Source organism: Carya illinoinensis, chromosome 10 (assembly GCF_018687715.1).
Source record: "Carya illinoinensis cultivar Pawnee chromosome 10, C.illinoinensisPawnee_v1, whole genome shotgun sequence".
Taxonomy (NCBI): domain Eukaryota; kingdom Viridiplantae; phylum Streptophyta; class Magnoliopsida; order Fagales; family Juglandaceae; genus Carya; species Carya illinoinensis.
This window is the reverse complement of record NC_056761.1, coordinates 39,224,534-39,239,482: the sequence shown is the minus strand read 5'-3', so window position 1 is coordinate 39,239,482 and position 14,949 is coordinate 39,224,534. Positions and strand designations below refer to the sequence as shown.

The 14,949-nt window shown below is 35.2% G+C and overlaps 1 long non-coding RNA gene across 1 annotated transcript; it reads right to left on the bottom strand.

Moving 5' to 3' along the window:
- Positions 1-1,312: 1,312 nt before the first annotated feature.
- On the bottom strand, positions 1,313-6,940 carry LOC122278751. The gene is made up of 3 exons (XR_006229337.1): positions 6,547-6,940; positions 6,135-6,455; positions 1,313-1,936 (listed from the first exon to the last, which is right to left on the bottom strand). It is a non-coding gene; the product is annotated as an uncharacterized LOC122278751 (long non-coding RNA).
- Positions 6,941-14,949: the final 8,009 nt, after the last annotated feature.

Below are 14,949 nucleotides of genomic sequence, written 5' to 3'. Positions count from 1 at the left end.
AATAAATTAAACAGAAAACCATTGTCTTCCCCTTTTAGAAGCAAAAATAATTTGTCTTCTTTTCTTTCTGACATTCAATTCAAAATCAGCTGCAAAATAGGATAATCTAGAGAAGGAATTAAGTAAAGAGCGGAAGAGTAAAAATAAATAAAAGTTAAATAAACGACAAAATAACAAGTGGGGTATGCATTGCATGATATATCATGTCATGCGGCTGAAGCAGAAAAGCACCATAGTCATTTTATCTCTGCTTTATTTTATTTGTTAATCTAAGCATCCGCAATTCTCTTGCTTTCTACGTATCTCCTGCACCCTCAGGCAAGACCGTGTCACAGGATTTGTTGCAGAGTTTATGATGGCATCATGCTCATTTCTCACGTATCCACTACCCATTTGATGCTAATTATATATGTATCATCTAGCAAAGAAAAAATGCATGGTTTGAAGTAAGATCGTACTGGGTTTCTGCAGGCAGGATTAATATTAATAATAATAATAATAATTAATGCTTAGATGTGAAGCTTTATCAAACAGTGTTGGAACCCGAGGAAAAGGAAGCTAATGAAGTGGGTTTGGACATCATTAAAGAACATCACATGGGGGTCCTCAGAAGCACTCATAAGCTTTTTGAATGGTAAATTTATATCATCTAGTGCTCTGCTGGACAATCATGCCATTGCCATGCCAATGCTCCCCCCCTCAACTTTTCATGTTCTTGATTGATCATGTCTGGTCTGGTGGAAAGTAAAAGAAAACACTAAGTCCGATACATTAGAATAGAATGTTTGGTGCGGTGGTGGTTGGATTTAAAGTCGCGTTATATATAACATTTTTGATCAGGTTTTAAATATATCGAGTTTCAAGAGAGTCAAAAAACAGGTGGAAAGTTCTAAAATGATTGAATGTCGATATGTTCCATACCATTATGAACGTTGCAAATATATACATACATTTATTTATATGTGAGAAGCTAAATCGGTAAAAAAGTTAAAAAAAGAGACTGAAGTAATGGCTCCAAAATGATCAAAGAACAGACATTAACATTGTCATCCACCACGGTTCATACCATTACCATGGATGGAAGAATACGGCATCTTCAAGGATTCGATAAAGGTCCTTTTTTTCCTTTTAATGAATATTTGATCCAATCACTTACGTACATTGTCAGAGACACGGACTCAAGTTGTAGTGCGTCCTCTTTTTTCCCTACTTTTTTATTTATTGCTATTATTTTAGATTATCTTGGAATTCCATCTCAAAGTCTAATTACAAGACACATTTGAAAATGAGATCAAGTACTATGTAATCAAGATAAGAAAAGCAGGAACGTATTTCATTTCCGTTTTACAGCCTTCATTTTGGGTTCCAAGTATGACATGACAAGGTAAATAAAGTTTTATATTTGTTGTACATCTGAGTTTTTTAATATCTTGTTCATCCTCTGCTATCTTGCCTACCTTTAGCCAAAAAAATTCTTCTGTCCGTCAACTAACTAATCGTTCCAGTCATCTTCCCATCCATCTCTATTTGAAGATCTAGAAGTTAGGCCATTCGCAGAAATGCTTCCTGCATGACGTTCTTCTGGTGACCTCACCGCATTATCTTCATCCCAGTCATCGTCCCAACCCTGATCCCAACCTTCTGCTGTTTCCACATTGATAGTTGAAACAGACTCTCTGGTAAACCCATTTCAAGCTCTTGATATGGGACTCCACCATGGTGTCTCCTCTTCCTAAGTTTAAAGCAAGCCCACGTCCCTCCAAAATCTAGCACAGTAAGAATCAACAAGTATGCAGCATTTACTGGTGTCAACAGTTTATCAAAAGAAGGAAAACGCATGTAAACGTTTGCCTACAAGAGGGCGCACGTCAAGCTCGCAGTCACCATTTCCAGCATTTAATAAGAGTTTGGAGCTTTTGCCATTAGTTAGAGTGATCTACAAAACAAAGAAGCAAAAGTACGGGTTTTTTAGTCAACCATGAAAAGAACTCGAGTCTAATCCATTAAAAACATTTGAACAGATGACAACAAGATCTAGAACCCAATAACAAGCGTTTGCTCATCTGGCCAAATGAGAGCACTATCTTCCATTGCAGCCTTCGGTCAAAAACTACCGGAAAAGAACTATTTCCCTATTCATCCTAACTTTTCCATCTCCTTTCCCCAAATCTTAGGCAATAAATTAAGGTAAAATCTTGAAAGAAGGAACATATTTCTGGTAGGCATACATTAGTTACTCAGACACGTAAATTCATCAGACAAATAGGTTTATTTCAGATCATTCAGGGAAAAAGATAGAAGAGAAGAACATATTCCCAATTGATGCAGCTTACAGCCCAATATGGCCTTCAAATTGAAATCTTACGCACAAACAAAGAATTTTCATTACGTTTTGTGAAGATCGGAGGAAATAACAACATAATCAGGGTAATCAAGAAGAGAACAAGAGATTGGCAGAGAAGGATCCATATGTTTTTAGTTTGATGTTTGGGTATTTCCAGATTCTTACTAATGCTTTCCCAGAAAGATTCACTTTCAAAGTACTCTCTCCTTTGTTTTGGACTAGAACAACTACTTCTTTGGACCCTGCTACACGTTAGAGGGAGAAAATTAAATTAATTTTCGTCTCTTCAACAAATATGTGGAGATAGAATTGTGTTGAGCAACATACAGCTCTGAATTTACAATGCCAATAAACATAATGCAAAAAAAGACGTTTTGATAGGTAAATAAGCAGCATAGAAAACTGAGCAGTAGATTTCTTTGACTGGGCATAGCTGAATAAATTGCTTTTTTAAAGTAATCTCTAAGATTTTATTAAAAAATGCAAAAGGCCTAGCCTAATTACACAAGAAGTATACAAGAGAAAGATCTAACTAGAAATAGAAAAGGAAACAAGAAAATCATGAGAACTCATCCCCTTAGAATCTATAAAGGCTGCCCAAAAGAACAAGGTATTGAAAAAGAGAGTTGTGTTGACAGGGTAAGACAACGGCGGCCATCCCACTGGTTTCAGGGAACAAGTTTTATCTTGTTCTGTAAGTATAAGGACTTGGAATGAGAAACTCTTTGGTGTGGACCATCAGAAGAAGTCTCTCTTGTAGGAGTTACAAGGTTTGGATGGTGTGAAAGCCGGTAGAGCATTATCTAAAGTAGAGAAACTAAGAAAAAACCAAGTGATCAATCATTGATCAAGAAAGAGTCACTTTAACGGAGGAGCTGTTGTTTTAAAACTTCCTTTGCCTTTTATTTTTTTAATCTTCTGATCCCCTTCTTTTCCTCCTATGTTTCATTTGTTGCAGAGCACAAGCAGTGGAAGTTAATGGAGTTTTTCATTCCGCCATTGTGTTGACAAGGTAAGACAACGGCGGCCATCCCACTAGTTTCAAGGAACAAGTTTTATCTTGTCCTGTAAACTAAAGGCTTTGAAGGATAGTATAAGGACTTGGAATGAGAAACTCTTTGGTGTGGACCATCAGAAGAAGTCTCTCTTGGAGGAGTTACAAGGTTTGGATGGTGTGAAAGACAGTAGAGCATTATCTGAAGCAGAGAAACTTAGAAAAAACCAAGTGATCAATCATTGATCAAGAAAGAGTCACTTTAACGGAGGAGCTGTTGTTTTAAAACTTCCTTTGCCTTTTATTTTTTTAATCTTCTGATCCCCTTCTTTTCCTCCTATGTTTCATTTGTTGCAGAGCACAAGCAGTGGAAGTTAATAGATTTGAAAAAATCCATTTCTTACAAAAGATATTATGGCGTGATGAGTTGTCCTATTTGAAAACATGTAGAGCATATCTGTCAGAAAATGGCTTTCCAGAAGATATTGGAAAAATGGCACTTTTAAACACTCCAAATGACCCATAAAAGGGGGAAAAACTCAAAATGATGCAGAGGCTATGATCAACAAGTCACTGGACGTGAAAACACCCAAAAATATAGGCATGAAGATTTTTCCGCAAGTAATTTCACAGAGATAAGCCATGCATAATGCCATATATGTGACCCTCATGTCTTCTGCCCGTTAAGTGACAAACACATGTGATACCAAGCTGTTACCAATAAAAGGTTGACTACGGCTGCTCCTAAATTTTATTATCTAGTGAGCCAAAGCTTAGTAAGAGAGCGTGGGTTTGAAGTTTTAAAAGGGCGGAAGAAAAAATGTATGGTTTCTCATTCAAAACCAGATAAGCCTTAATTTTGATAGCAGTTAATGGTGCATGATTTTATGTGCAGTTTAAAAAGTACATTTGACGCTTTCTCAATTCATTGAATGGTAAAGGTGTGGATAGATATAGTTTAATGTTTATCGATACTGTGACATACAAAAAACAAAAAACTGATGCAATAGCTACTTATAACACCTATATAGACAAACAATAAAGTTATACCCTTCCCCTTTTTATAAATAAGTAAAGCTATATTGGGGACAAAGAAGAAGAAGATGTAATCTAAGTGCATGGGTAGGATACAGGATGTGCACCTAACCATAGATAGGGAAGAGTAGTAAAAATCAATATAATTAGAATTAGAAAAACAAGATTGGGCATATCCCTGGTTTTTGTGGGCATCTTCTCACAATCCTCAAAAGTCCAGTCATTTCTTTCCTTCTAAATATACCACATAACACAAGATGGGATTAGCTTCCATAAGTAGCCATCTCAGAACTATAAAAAATGCATCTCCAACATGCCAAGGGGTCTACCGCTATAATACAGGATACGACAATCAAGCCCAAATAACCCAAAAATAATGTTCCATGACACACTGGCTACCTCGCATTGAAGCAAACAATGGTTAATAGTCTCCCCATTCCTTACGTGTAAAACACCAATCCACCATACAATGTGCCTCTTTTTCAAAATTATCAAACAAAAGATAAATAAATATTCTTGATGGCCTATCAAAAAAAGATATCAAAAGAAAGGATCTTCCCTATAGTCACTACCCAAACAAAGAATGTCACCCTCAATGTAGCATTTTTTTAAAGAAGTCAGAGATCTTTATTACTAAGCACAATGTGCAACCAAGTACACAGGTAGTATACAAGAGATATACCTAACAGGGCCTCATTCCTCCAATTTGCTTCCAAGGGAAAGATGATATGCTCTGAGGAGATGATGCTAACATCAAACTTCCCTTGCTTATAGACTGATTCCAACAAAGCCTATCCACCCGTTCCCTTCACAATCATGTGGAGTACAAGGCATCTTAAAAAGAAGTAATAATCCCCACGTCCTAATCATGTTCCTCTCAAATAAACTCAACATCCCATTAGTAAGTACCGTTGGACAAGATTAAATGATCCCCCACTGAAGCTGCCTTAAGCTGAGCTACACTAAAAAATTCCAGAAAAACCAACTTTAGAGCATTGTCCCACACCACGCATCAGACCAGAACCCTATCTTAGAATCATCCCCCCACCTAGTGAGCCAAGAAAACTCCTCCAACCCCTCTGAATGATTTTCTAGAGACCGATACCATATGAACTATTACTTGCAAAATAACACCATCCACACCACTCACACCCATCTTTCGCATCCAACACCATTTTCTAGGAACTCTCAGGTTTTGAAGTATAATGCCATAACCACTTTCACAACAAAGCGTGGTCAGAGTGACATGTTTCTGCAAAAACTATAGCCTTGAAGGATACAATGAAGCCCAAAATTGAATTCAAACCATATTTACGGATTTCTTTGGTTTTTAAACTTACTTTTTTCTTGATTCTCTTGTATCCTACGTCAATCTCTATGATGGGAAAACCCACGAAAGGGAAGACAACCTTATAACCGGTTCCAGCTCGATATATTTTGGATTAGAGCATTTCTCAGTAGAGTTATACAATTTGAATCAAAGCCTCCTCTGCTATGATAAAAATATTTAGTCAAGAAGGCATTACTTCAGTACCTAACGTATGGTTAACTTTTAACCATGAATGTTTGTTGAACATCATAGTATTCATAATAAATACAAAATCAAGTTTATACTTGTATCTTGTGCAATGCCATGAGATCGAAGGATGCGTTTATTATTCCAAGCAGACAGAACATAATGTTTGAATACTTTCGTAATCCAAACTCAGAAGAAACACAATTGACTATATTAAATATAACGAAGGGCTATGGATTTACCACCTGGAATGCTTTGGATGCAGGCCGTCATAGCCTCTCGGTTGCATCTCTAAGCGACCGACCCATCACAATTCTCATTGCTCTCTATTTGCAAAGGATCGGTCTTCTCCTCATCTTTCCTGTTTTAATCTGTTCCACTGTTCTTCCCCGTGTTATTGTCACTACTAGTATTATTGCTACTACTCAAATCCTTGGGACGACCTTTGGGATCCACCTGGGTTGACTTGTCAAGTACCAGAGGCTCCGGTCCTTTATTCTCTGACCCATCGGTTGGCTAGTACCCGATTTCTTGTCACTAGGAAAAGGACCCGGCGACGGAGAACTCTTTAAAAGAGAAACCGTTTCTCAACTATTATCGTGAGTTTGTAACCCCAAAAACAAAGCATATAGAAAGAGATGAAGAGAATTTGCTTACTCGAATGGTTGTGGCGTTAGCATCTTTAGGCGCGGCACCCACCAGCTTTCTGAAACTCGAGAGCAAGGAAGCATCGACAACGATCAGAAGGAAGAAAAAAACTGAAAGAAACGCATTTTTTCCCATTTACAACACAATTTGGACCCGCTTTCCCGGATCAGGAAAAAACATTTCGGTTCGAGCAAAGCTAATCACTGCACCCGACAATAAAAATATAGGAAAGGGAAAAAAGATTTACGTTTCACAAAATATACAGAGATAACTATCTAAAAGCTCATGATTTTGTTGACACTGGGTGTTGATGTCGTGTTTCGCTGTCCAAACAACTCCACCGTTCTCCGATCGTCATGCAAGAGATGGGGCTTGGGGGTGGTGAGGGTCATGCTTAAGTCAGTGCAAGTCTTGAGCATTTGAATAATTCAAAATTTTCAATATATTTTATTATTATTTATTATTTTATTATTATTATTTTATATTTTTTATTACTATTTAATATTTTATTATTATTTTCAACTTATCTTTTTGATAAAATTTTTGGAAGAACTTGTATTAAACCCATCAAGAACTCACACAAAATGTATTAAAAATTCAATCACATAAAAGAACAACCAAATGGAATGGCAAGATTCAATAGCTATGCAGAGAATCTTCGAGAGATCCTCAATCTCCAGAACTAAAATTCACAAAATGTTTGATACAATCAACCAGTGCACTCCTGCTTATATACTACAATTGTGAGCACTTAGCCAATAATTGTTTCTTCACTCAAAATGCAGACTAAAAAGAATAAAATGCCACTAAGAATTACAAGACTACTAAACATCCGGTTTCATTAATTCCATGTCAAACACTAAATGACTTCTTTTCTTTTAAACACATCGTTTCACTATAGCTTCCCTTTAGTTAAAACCGTTACTGCAACTTAGCCATTCTCACTGCACTTTCCTTGAACTGCCTCACCTCAACTCCTCTTCCAGCCTTCCCACAAAGCACCCGTGATAATTTCCACCTCTTCAAGGCCTTCTAGGTCGTGACAATCATAAAACAATGCCCACCAAATGAGGGTACAAGGACCTTAGCTTGTATAAGGATTCCCATGAGTTATCATCCAGTTCTACTCCAACCCACTTCGCTAATACCTTAGTAGCTACACGATTGTCATCCTTCTTCATTCTTCTTTCAATAATCATTTCAGGTTTAGGTTGGATACTACCTTCATCATCAACTGGAGGAAGAGTGGCCAAAGGTGTAATATGATCTCCTAATTTTTTCTTGAGACAAGAGATGAAAAACTGGATAAATTTTCAATGTAGAAGGCAAATTTAACTTGTAAGCTACTAAACCACTCTTTTAAGCAACTTGGAAGGGTTCATAAAATCGGGGGCCAAGTTTCATATTATGCCTCATAGTTACTAATTTTTGTCTATAAGGCTGAAGTCTAAAAAAAACCCAATCTCCTTGCTCAAAAAATCTTTTTGGCCTCTTCCTATCAGCAAAGACTTTCTTCAGTCCTGAGCCTTCTGTAAGTTGTCTTTTAAAAAAGAAAAAATCTATTCTTTAGTCTTTAAGTGGTCATCTACTATAGCATTAATAGTAGTACCTGCTACATAAGAGAGTGATCTAGGTGGTGGCATCCCATATAAGGCCTGAAATGGAGAAACTCCTATGGAGGAGTGCACAGATGTATTAGAATGCCACTCAACCATTGGTAACCAAGTACTCCAGCTCCTTGGTTTATAACTAGTATAGGCTCTCAGATAAGCTTCCACAACTTTATTTACTACCTCAGCTTGACCATCAATTTGAGGATGGTAAGTTGAGCTCATATTCAAGATGGTACTATGCATTTTAAAGAGTTATTGCCAAAACAAGCTTGTAAAATTCACATCACGATCTAAAACAATGGTTCAAGGTAATCAATGAAGTTTGAAAACTCACAAAAAAAAAAAATACTTCTACCACCTTAGCTGCTATGTATGGATTTGTTATAGGAAAGAAATGAGCAAACTTGGTCAGCCTATCCACCACAGTTAGTGTAACTCTCATACCATTAGAACTAGGAAGACCTATAATGAAATTCATAGCAATATCCAACCAAGGACTTCGGGGAATAGGCAAGGATTGAAGTAACCCTGTAGGAAGCACATTTTCAGATTTATTTACTTGACGGGTCTGACATTCTTTTACCACTTTCCTGATGTCTTTCCTCATACCAAGCCAATAAAAATCGAGCTTAGCCTTATGTAGTGTCTTATGATACCCACAGTGACCAGCTTCTGGATTGTAATGTATATGCTGCAATATTCTTTTATGGAACAAAGAACCAAGAACTATAACCAATCTTCCCTTTTTCAAAAGCAGGCCTTGTTGCAAAGTAAAATCTTTAGGAACCTATCCCCCTTACTGTAATTCATCAATCAAATGAGTCAATTCAAAAGATTCCAAATAATTTTTCTTAAGATCATCTATCCACATAGGAGTTGGAAATGAAATCAAAGCCAATGTAACTGAATCCTCTTCCATCTTTCTAGAAAGTGCATCAGCCACTTTATTGTCTCTTCCCCTCTTGTACTCAACTTTAAAATCATACTCCTTGAGCTTTGAAATCTATTTATGTTGTGCTTCTGTAGCTAATTTCTGTTCTAACAAATGCTTTAAAGCTTGCTAGTCAATTTTAATTTTAAAGGAGTGACCCAACAAGTATGGTATCCATTTCCCCATTGCATTCACAAGTGCCAAGAATTCTTTCTCATAGGTTGATAAGAGTAAAGCTTTACCCTTAAGAGCCTTACTAAAGAAAGCTATAGGCTGGTTGTTCTGCATCAACACAGCCCTTAATCCCACTCTTGATGCATCACATTCGATTGTAAACTCCTATGAAAAATCTAGCGCTTCAAAACAGGAGGGTGTGCTACAACATTCTTGAGTTGTAAGAAAGCTTTTCAGCTTCCTTAGACCAAGAAAAACAATTCTTTTTCAACAACATGGTTAATGGGGTAGCTATTGACTCATAATTCTTGATAAACTTCCTATAGTTACCAGTTAAGCCAAGAAATCCTCTTAAAGCCTTAACTGTTTTAGGAAGAGGCCATTCCATCATGGCTGAAATCTTGGTAGGATCAGCTTTTACACATTCTCCATATATAATATGGCCTAAGTAGTCCACTTCCATGACCCCAAATATGCATTTAGACCTTTTTGCAAACAAAGAATGTTGTTGCAAAACAGATAAAACTGTCTTTAATTGCACCAATTGTTGAGTTAAATATTGACTGTAAACCAAGATATCATCGAAAAACACCAACACAAATTTTCGAATGAAAGGTTTAAAGACATGATTCATTAATCCTTGAAAAGTGGCAGAGCATTAGTAAGCCCAAAAGACATTACTAAGAATTCATAATGGCTTTCATGAGTTCTAAATGTTGTCTTATGTATATCTTCTTCTTTCACCCTTATCTGATCATAATCTGACCTCAAATCAAGTTTAGAGAAATACCGTGCTCCATATAACTCATCAAGGAGCTCATCAATCACAGAAATTAAAAATTTGTCCTTCACAGTTTCCTGATTGATAGCTTTATAGTCCATGTACATCCTCCATGTGACATCAGCTTTCTTCACAAGGAGGATATGTGAGGAAAATGGACTTTGATTTGGTCTAATCACACCATTAGTCAACAAGTCTTGGACAATCTTTTCTATTTCTATTTTTTGGTAGTGTGGATACCTATAGGGCCTTACAGAAATTGGAGCAATGACTTCTTTCAAGAAAATTTGATGATCAAAAGGTTGAGGTGGGGCAACCCAACTGGTTCCTCAAAAATAGATTTGAACTGCTGCAAAACCTCTTCAACTTCTGGTAAGGACTACCCCTTCTCTACAACATTCTGAGTTGCTGTAAGAACCAATCTTACTGTCCAATAAAAGAAGATTTCATCATATGAACCCCAGCATCTACATCCACCTTCCCTAACAACAACCCTTGCAAGAGCAGCTGCTTCCCACTCATTTGAAACTGCATGGACATATTTGTAAAATCCCATTGAATAGGACCCAATGTTTTGAGCCATTGCACGCCCAAAACAATGTCACATCCCCCAAGAATCAAAATATAAAAAGGAACCAAAAATTAGTTCCTTGAACACTTATCATTTCCTTACGTGTACCTTGACTAACTATGGTAGTCCCATTAGCCACTTTCACTTGAAGACCTCCATCTTCAACCACTCTCAAATTGGCTGCTTCCACCACCAAAGGATCCAATAAATTGTGAATACTTCTCGAATCGACAAGAATCTCACAAGAAAAAGACCCAATCTTGCCCAACAACTTCATTGCATTGCTGTTAACACCCCCAGAGATGACATAAATTGAAACCTCAAGTACCTCGGACTCTTTTTTCAACAATTCTATCGACTCTTGTAGCAATTGTGGCTCAACTTCCTACACCATGTCTACCACCTCCTGGTCATCCACAGTTTCCCCATGTTAGAAATACACCTTAGGATTTTTACACACATGATTGGAATTCCACTTCTCATCACAGTAAAAATACAATCCATTCTTCCTCTTCTTGTCCATCAAAGAACCATTAACCCTTCTCAAAGTAAACATATTCTTGGGACCCTTGTTAGCCAACTCAACAGGACCCAAGTTATCCACACCCTTTTCAGAATAATGGCCATTCTATCTCCTAGACCTCCTACAAGATAAGACATATTCTTCTTTCAACTTTGCTAGTCCAAAAGCAATCCCAAGTTTCAATGGATTAAACATTTTAACATGTATCATTATCTCATCTTTTAATCCATTGATAAAAAAAAAAAATCATCTTATGCCTCTTGAATAAACCTTTCAACCTATTTGATAAGGACTTAAATTGTGATATATACAAACTAACAAAAGTAGTTTGTCTCAGTTTAGTTAAAGCCTTCATTGGATCATCAAATGTTGATGGCCCAAACCTTTCTTGTAAAGCCACTATCAATGACTCCCACAAATTAAATTGCCCAAATTCTAACCCATTTTGATACCACACCAATGCCTCTCTTTTCATAAAGTGCGATGCCACCATCAACTTCTAGTGGAAGGGTACTTGAAAACAATCAAAATACTGGTTGGATCTTCAAAATACTGATTGGCTTTAAAGATCCAACTAGCAGGATCAATTCTACTAAAATGTAGTGTTGAACCCAAGGTTTCAAGTTTTGTGTAATTATATATCTACACATGGATTTTGATGATAACAAATAAATTCAAAGAATAAAGAAGTCTCAAGTTCAAGTTGTCTACACAATGGAGTCAAGCACATCAAGGAAACAATCATGAGTAAAAAGGGAACAAATTCACATTAAAATTATAAAGTAATGTTGTAAATCTATTAAAAATTCAAAATTAGGATTAAAGTTCAAAATTAATATTTTATCATAAAGCATTAAAATACATTTTCCATATGTGCATGAATATTTTTGAAAATTTTGAAAGATAATTGATTGTCATCTTTTACATGTGTATGCCTTGATTAAAGGGTTGAACTTTGAAAATATTAAAGATGATTGATTATCATCTTTCACATGTGCATGTTTTATTTGAATATTTTCAAAAGTGATTGATGTTTTTTTGACTTATACAAAAGGTAGATGATTTTGTTTGAAATATTTAAAAAGTAAAGTGTGCTCCTTTTGTCATGCAAAAAGTAAAAGATTAGGTTTGAATTTTTTAAAAAGTAAAGTGTGCTCCTTTTGTCATATGCAAAAAGTAAAAAATTAGATTTGATTTGTTTGAAAAGAAAAATGTGCTCCTTTTGTCATATGCCAAAAGTAAAAAATTAGGTTTGAAGTTTTTGAAAAATGAATGATATTGTCTTTGACAATTGAAAAATAAGAACCTTTTATTTGAATTTTTTGAAAAAGTGAATGATGTTGTCTTTGATATGTGAATCTTTTTTAATTTGAATATGAAGTCTCATATGCCTATAAATAGATCATTTGAGAGCTTCACATTTACAACATCCAGAGCATACAATATTCATTCAAAATTTTCATTCTCTCTTCTCTAAATATTGAGGATTAATCCTTATTCATTTTGAGAGATATAGTTTGCGCTGTATTGTTCTTATTTCACTCATTAAGGAGTGTTTTCTGATAACCTACCCACTATCAGCTCTTGTATCAGAAAAAGGGTGTGTATAACCCTTGTGCGTGTAGAAAGTATTCTACACGGGGAATAGTTGAATCACCACGTGTAAGATGATTGCAAGTGTAGAGGGTGTTCTACACGGATCCTTTATAGTGGTGTTGTTCAAAGGTGTAATAGGTTTCTATCACCACCTGAATGAGGTTGAATAGTGAATTTGAAAATCCTCAAGGGGTAGCTTGAGGCGATGACGTAGGCAGTGGGGCCGAACCTCGTTAACATACTGAATTTGCTTTTCTCTTACCCTTACTCTTTATATTTATTGTTATTTTATATTTTGTTTATATTTTATATTATATATTTGATTTATAATTGTTATTTTTTTAATACAACTCAATTCACCCCCCTCTTGTGTTAGTCATCTGGTCAACAATTGGTATCAGAGTTAAGAGCTCTATTATAAGATTAACTATCTTTTGAGTTAAGATCTTATGGCTAACATTTCAGCTTCATTTGGTGAAGATCAATCTAGCAGTTGGATTCCACTCTTTTGTGGAGATAATTACTCATTTTGGAAAGTTAGAATGAGAATATTCCTTCAGGCTCAAGGTCGAGAAATCTAGAAATGCATTATAAATGGACTTTATATTCCAACAAAAGTGGTTGATGGAGTAAAGGTCAAAAAGGAAGAAGAAGAGTTTGATCGTGAAGACGATAGACTTTATACTTTGAATTTAACTGCTATGAATTTATTATTTAAAACTCTCAATGGAAATGAGTTTAATAGAATTATGACTTGTTCTACGACAAAAGAAATTTGGGATAACTTGGAAGTTACTTATGAAAGAATTTCACAAGTCAAGGAATCAAAAATTTATATTCTTACTCATGAATATGAAATGTTTAAGATGGATGATGATGAATCTATTTCTAATATGCATACTCGTTTTACTAACATCATAAACAACTTGACAGCTCTTGGTAAAGTTTATTCCAAGGTGGATATAGTAAGAAAAATTCTCAACTCTCTACCAAAACGTTGGGAATAAAAAGTGACAGCGATTCTTGAAGCTAGAGACCTCAAGAAACTCGAAGTGAATGAACTCATCGGGTCACTTATCACCCATGAGTACACATTGAAAAGAGGAGAAGAAGAAGGAAAGCCAAAGAAGAGCTTGGCACTTAAAGCTATTCCTCATGAAAGTGAAAGTGATGAAGATAAGGAAAATGAAGATAAAGATGAAGAAGTTGCGATGATAACAAGAAGAATTCAGAGGTTCTTAAAGAAAAATAAACTCCTCCGAGAAAATCTTTCAAAAAGTTTTCCAAGAAAGATTCAGGTAAAAATGACACTTTAATTTATTATAAATGCAATAAGCCTGGTCATATCAAACCAGATTATCCTCCGCTAAAGAAAGATCGAAACAAGGGCAAGAAAGCAATGAAAGCTATATGGAATGATGATTCAAGTAGTTCAGATAGTGAAGCAAGCAATGGAGAATCAGTAAATCTTTGTTTTATGGCTAAAGATGACATTGAGGTAACAAATCTTGATAATATTGAAAATCCTTCATATGAAGAATTGCAAAATATTTTAGAAGAGGTATATGAGGAATTTGAAAAATTGGGTATCAAGTATACTGTTTTGAAAAAGAAAAATTCTTTTTTAACAAACGAAATTGATATTTTAAGAAAAGAAAGTATCATTTTGAAAGATGAAAATCTTGAATTGAATAAGAAGAAAACCAATTTAGAAAATATTGTTGAAAACTTTACGAATGGAAAAAGAAATTTTGAAAAACTTCTTAGTAGTCAAAGATGTGTTTTTGACAAGACATGTTTGGAATATATGCCAAAACAAAAATACAAATATTATAAAAATTTCTTTGATAATCCTTCTACATCAAATACAAATATCCAAAATTCTTTTCATAAAAATAATTTTGTCAAAAAAAGATATTATTATAATCATTCAAGTTTTTCATATATGTCACATGCTATTTGCAATTTTTGTAATAGAAATTGTCATAATTATCATACTTGTCCTATTAGAAGAAATCATACAATGACTATTAAGGCCATATGGGTATCTAAAAATCTTGTTTCCTCTAATACTAATAAATAAAAGACCCAAAGAATTTAGGTATCAAGAAAAATCATTTTAATTGTTTTTATAAGTATGTATGAAGTCATCCACAAGAAAAAACAAGTGGTTTTTATATAGTGGATGTTCAAGACACATAACGGGAGACAAGACTAAGTTCT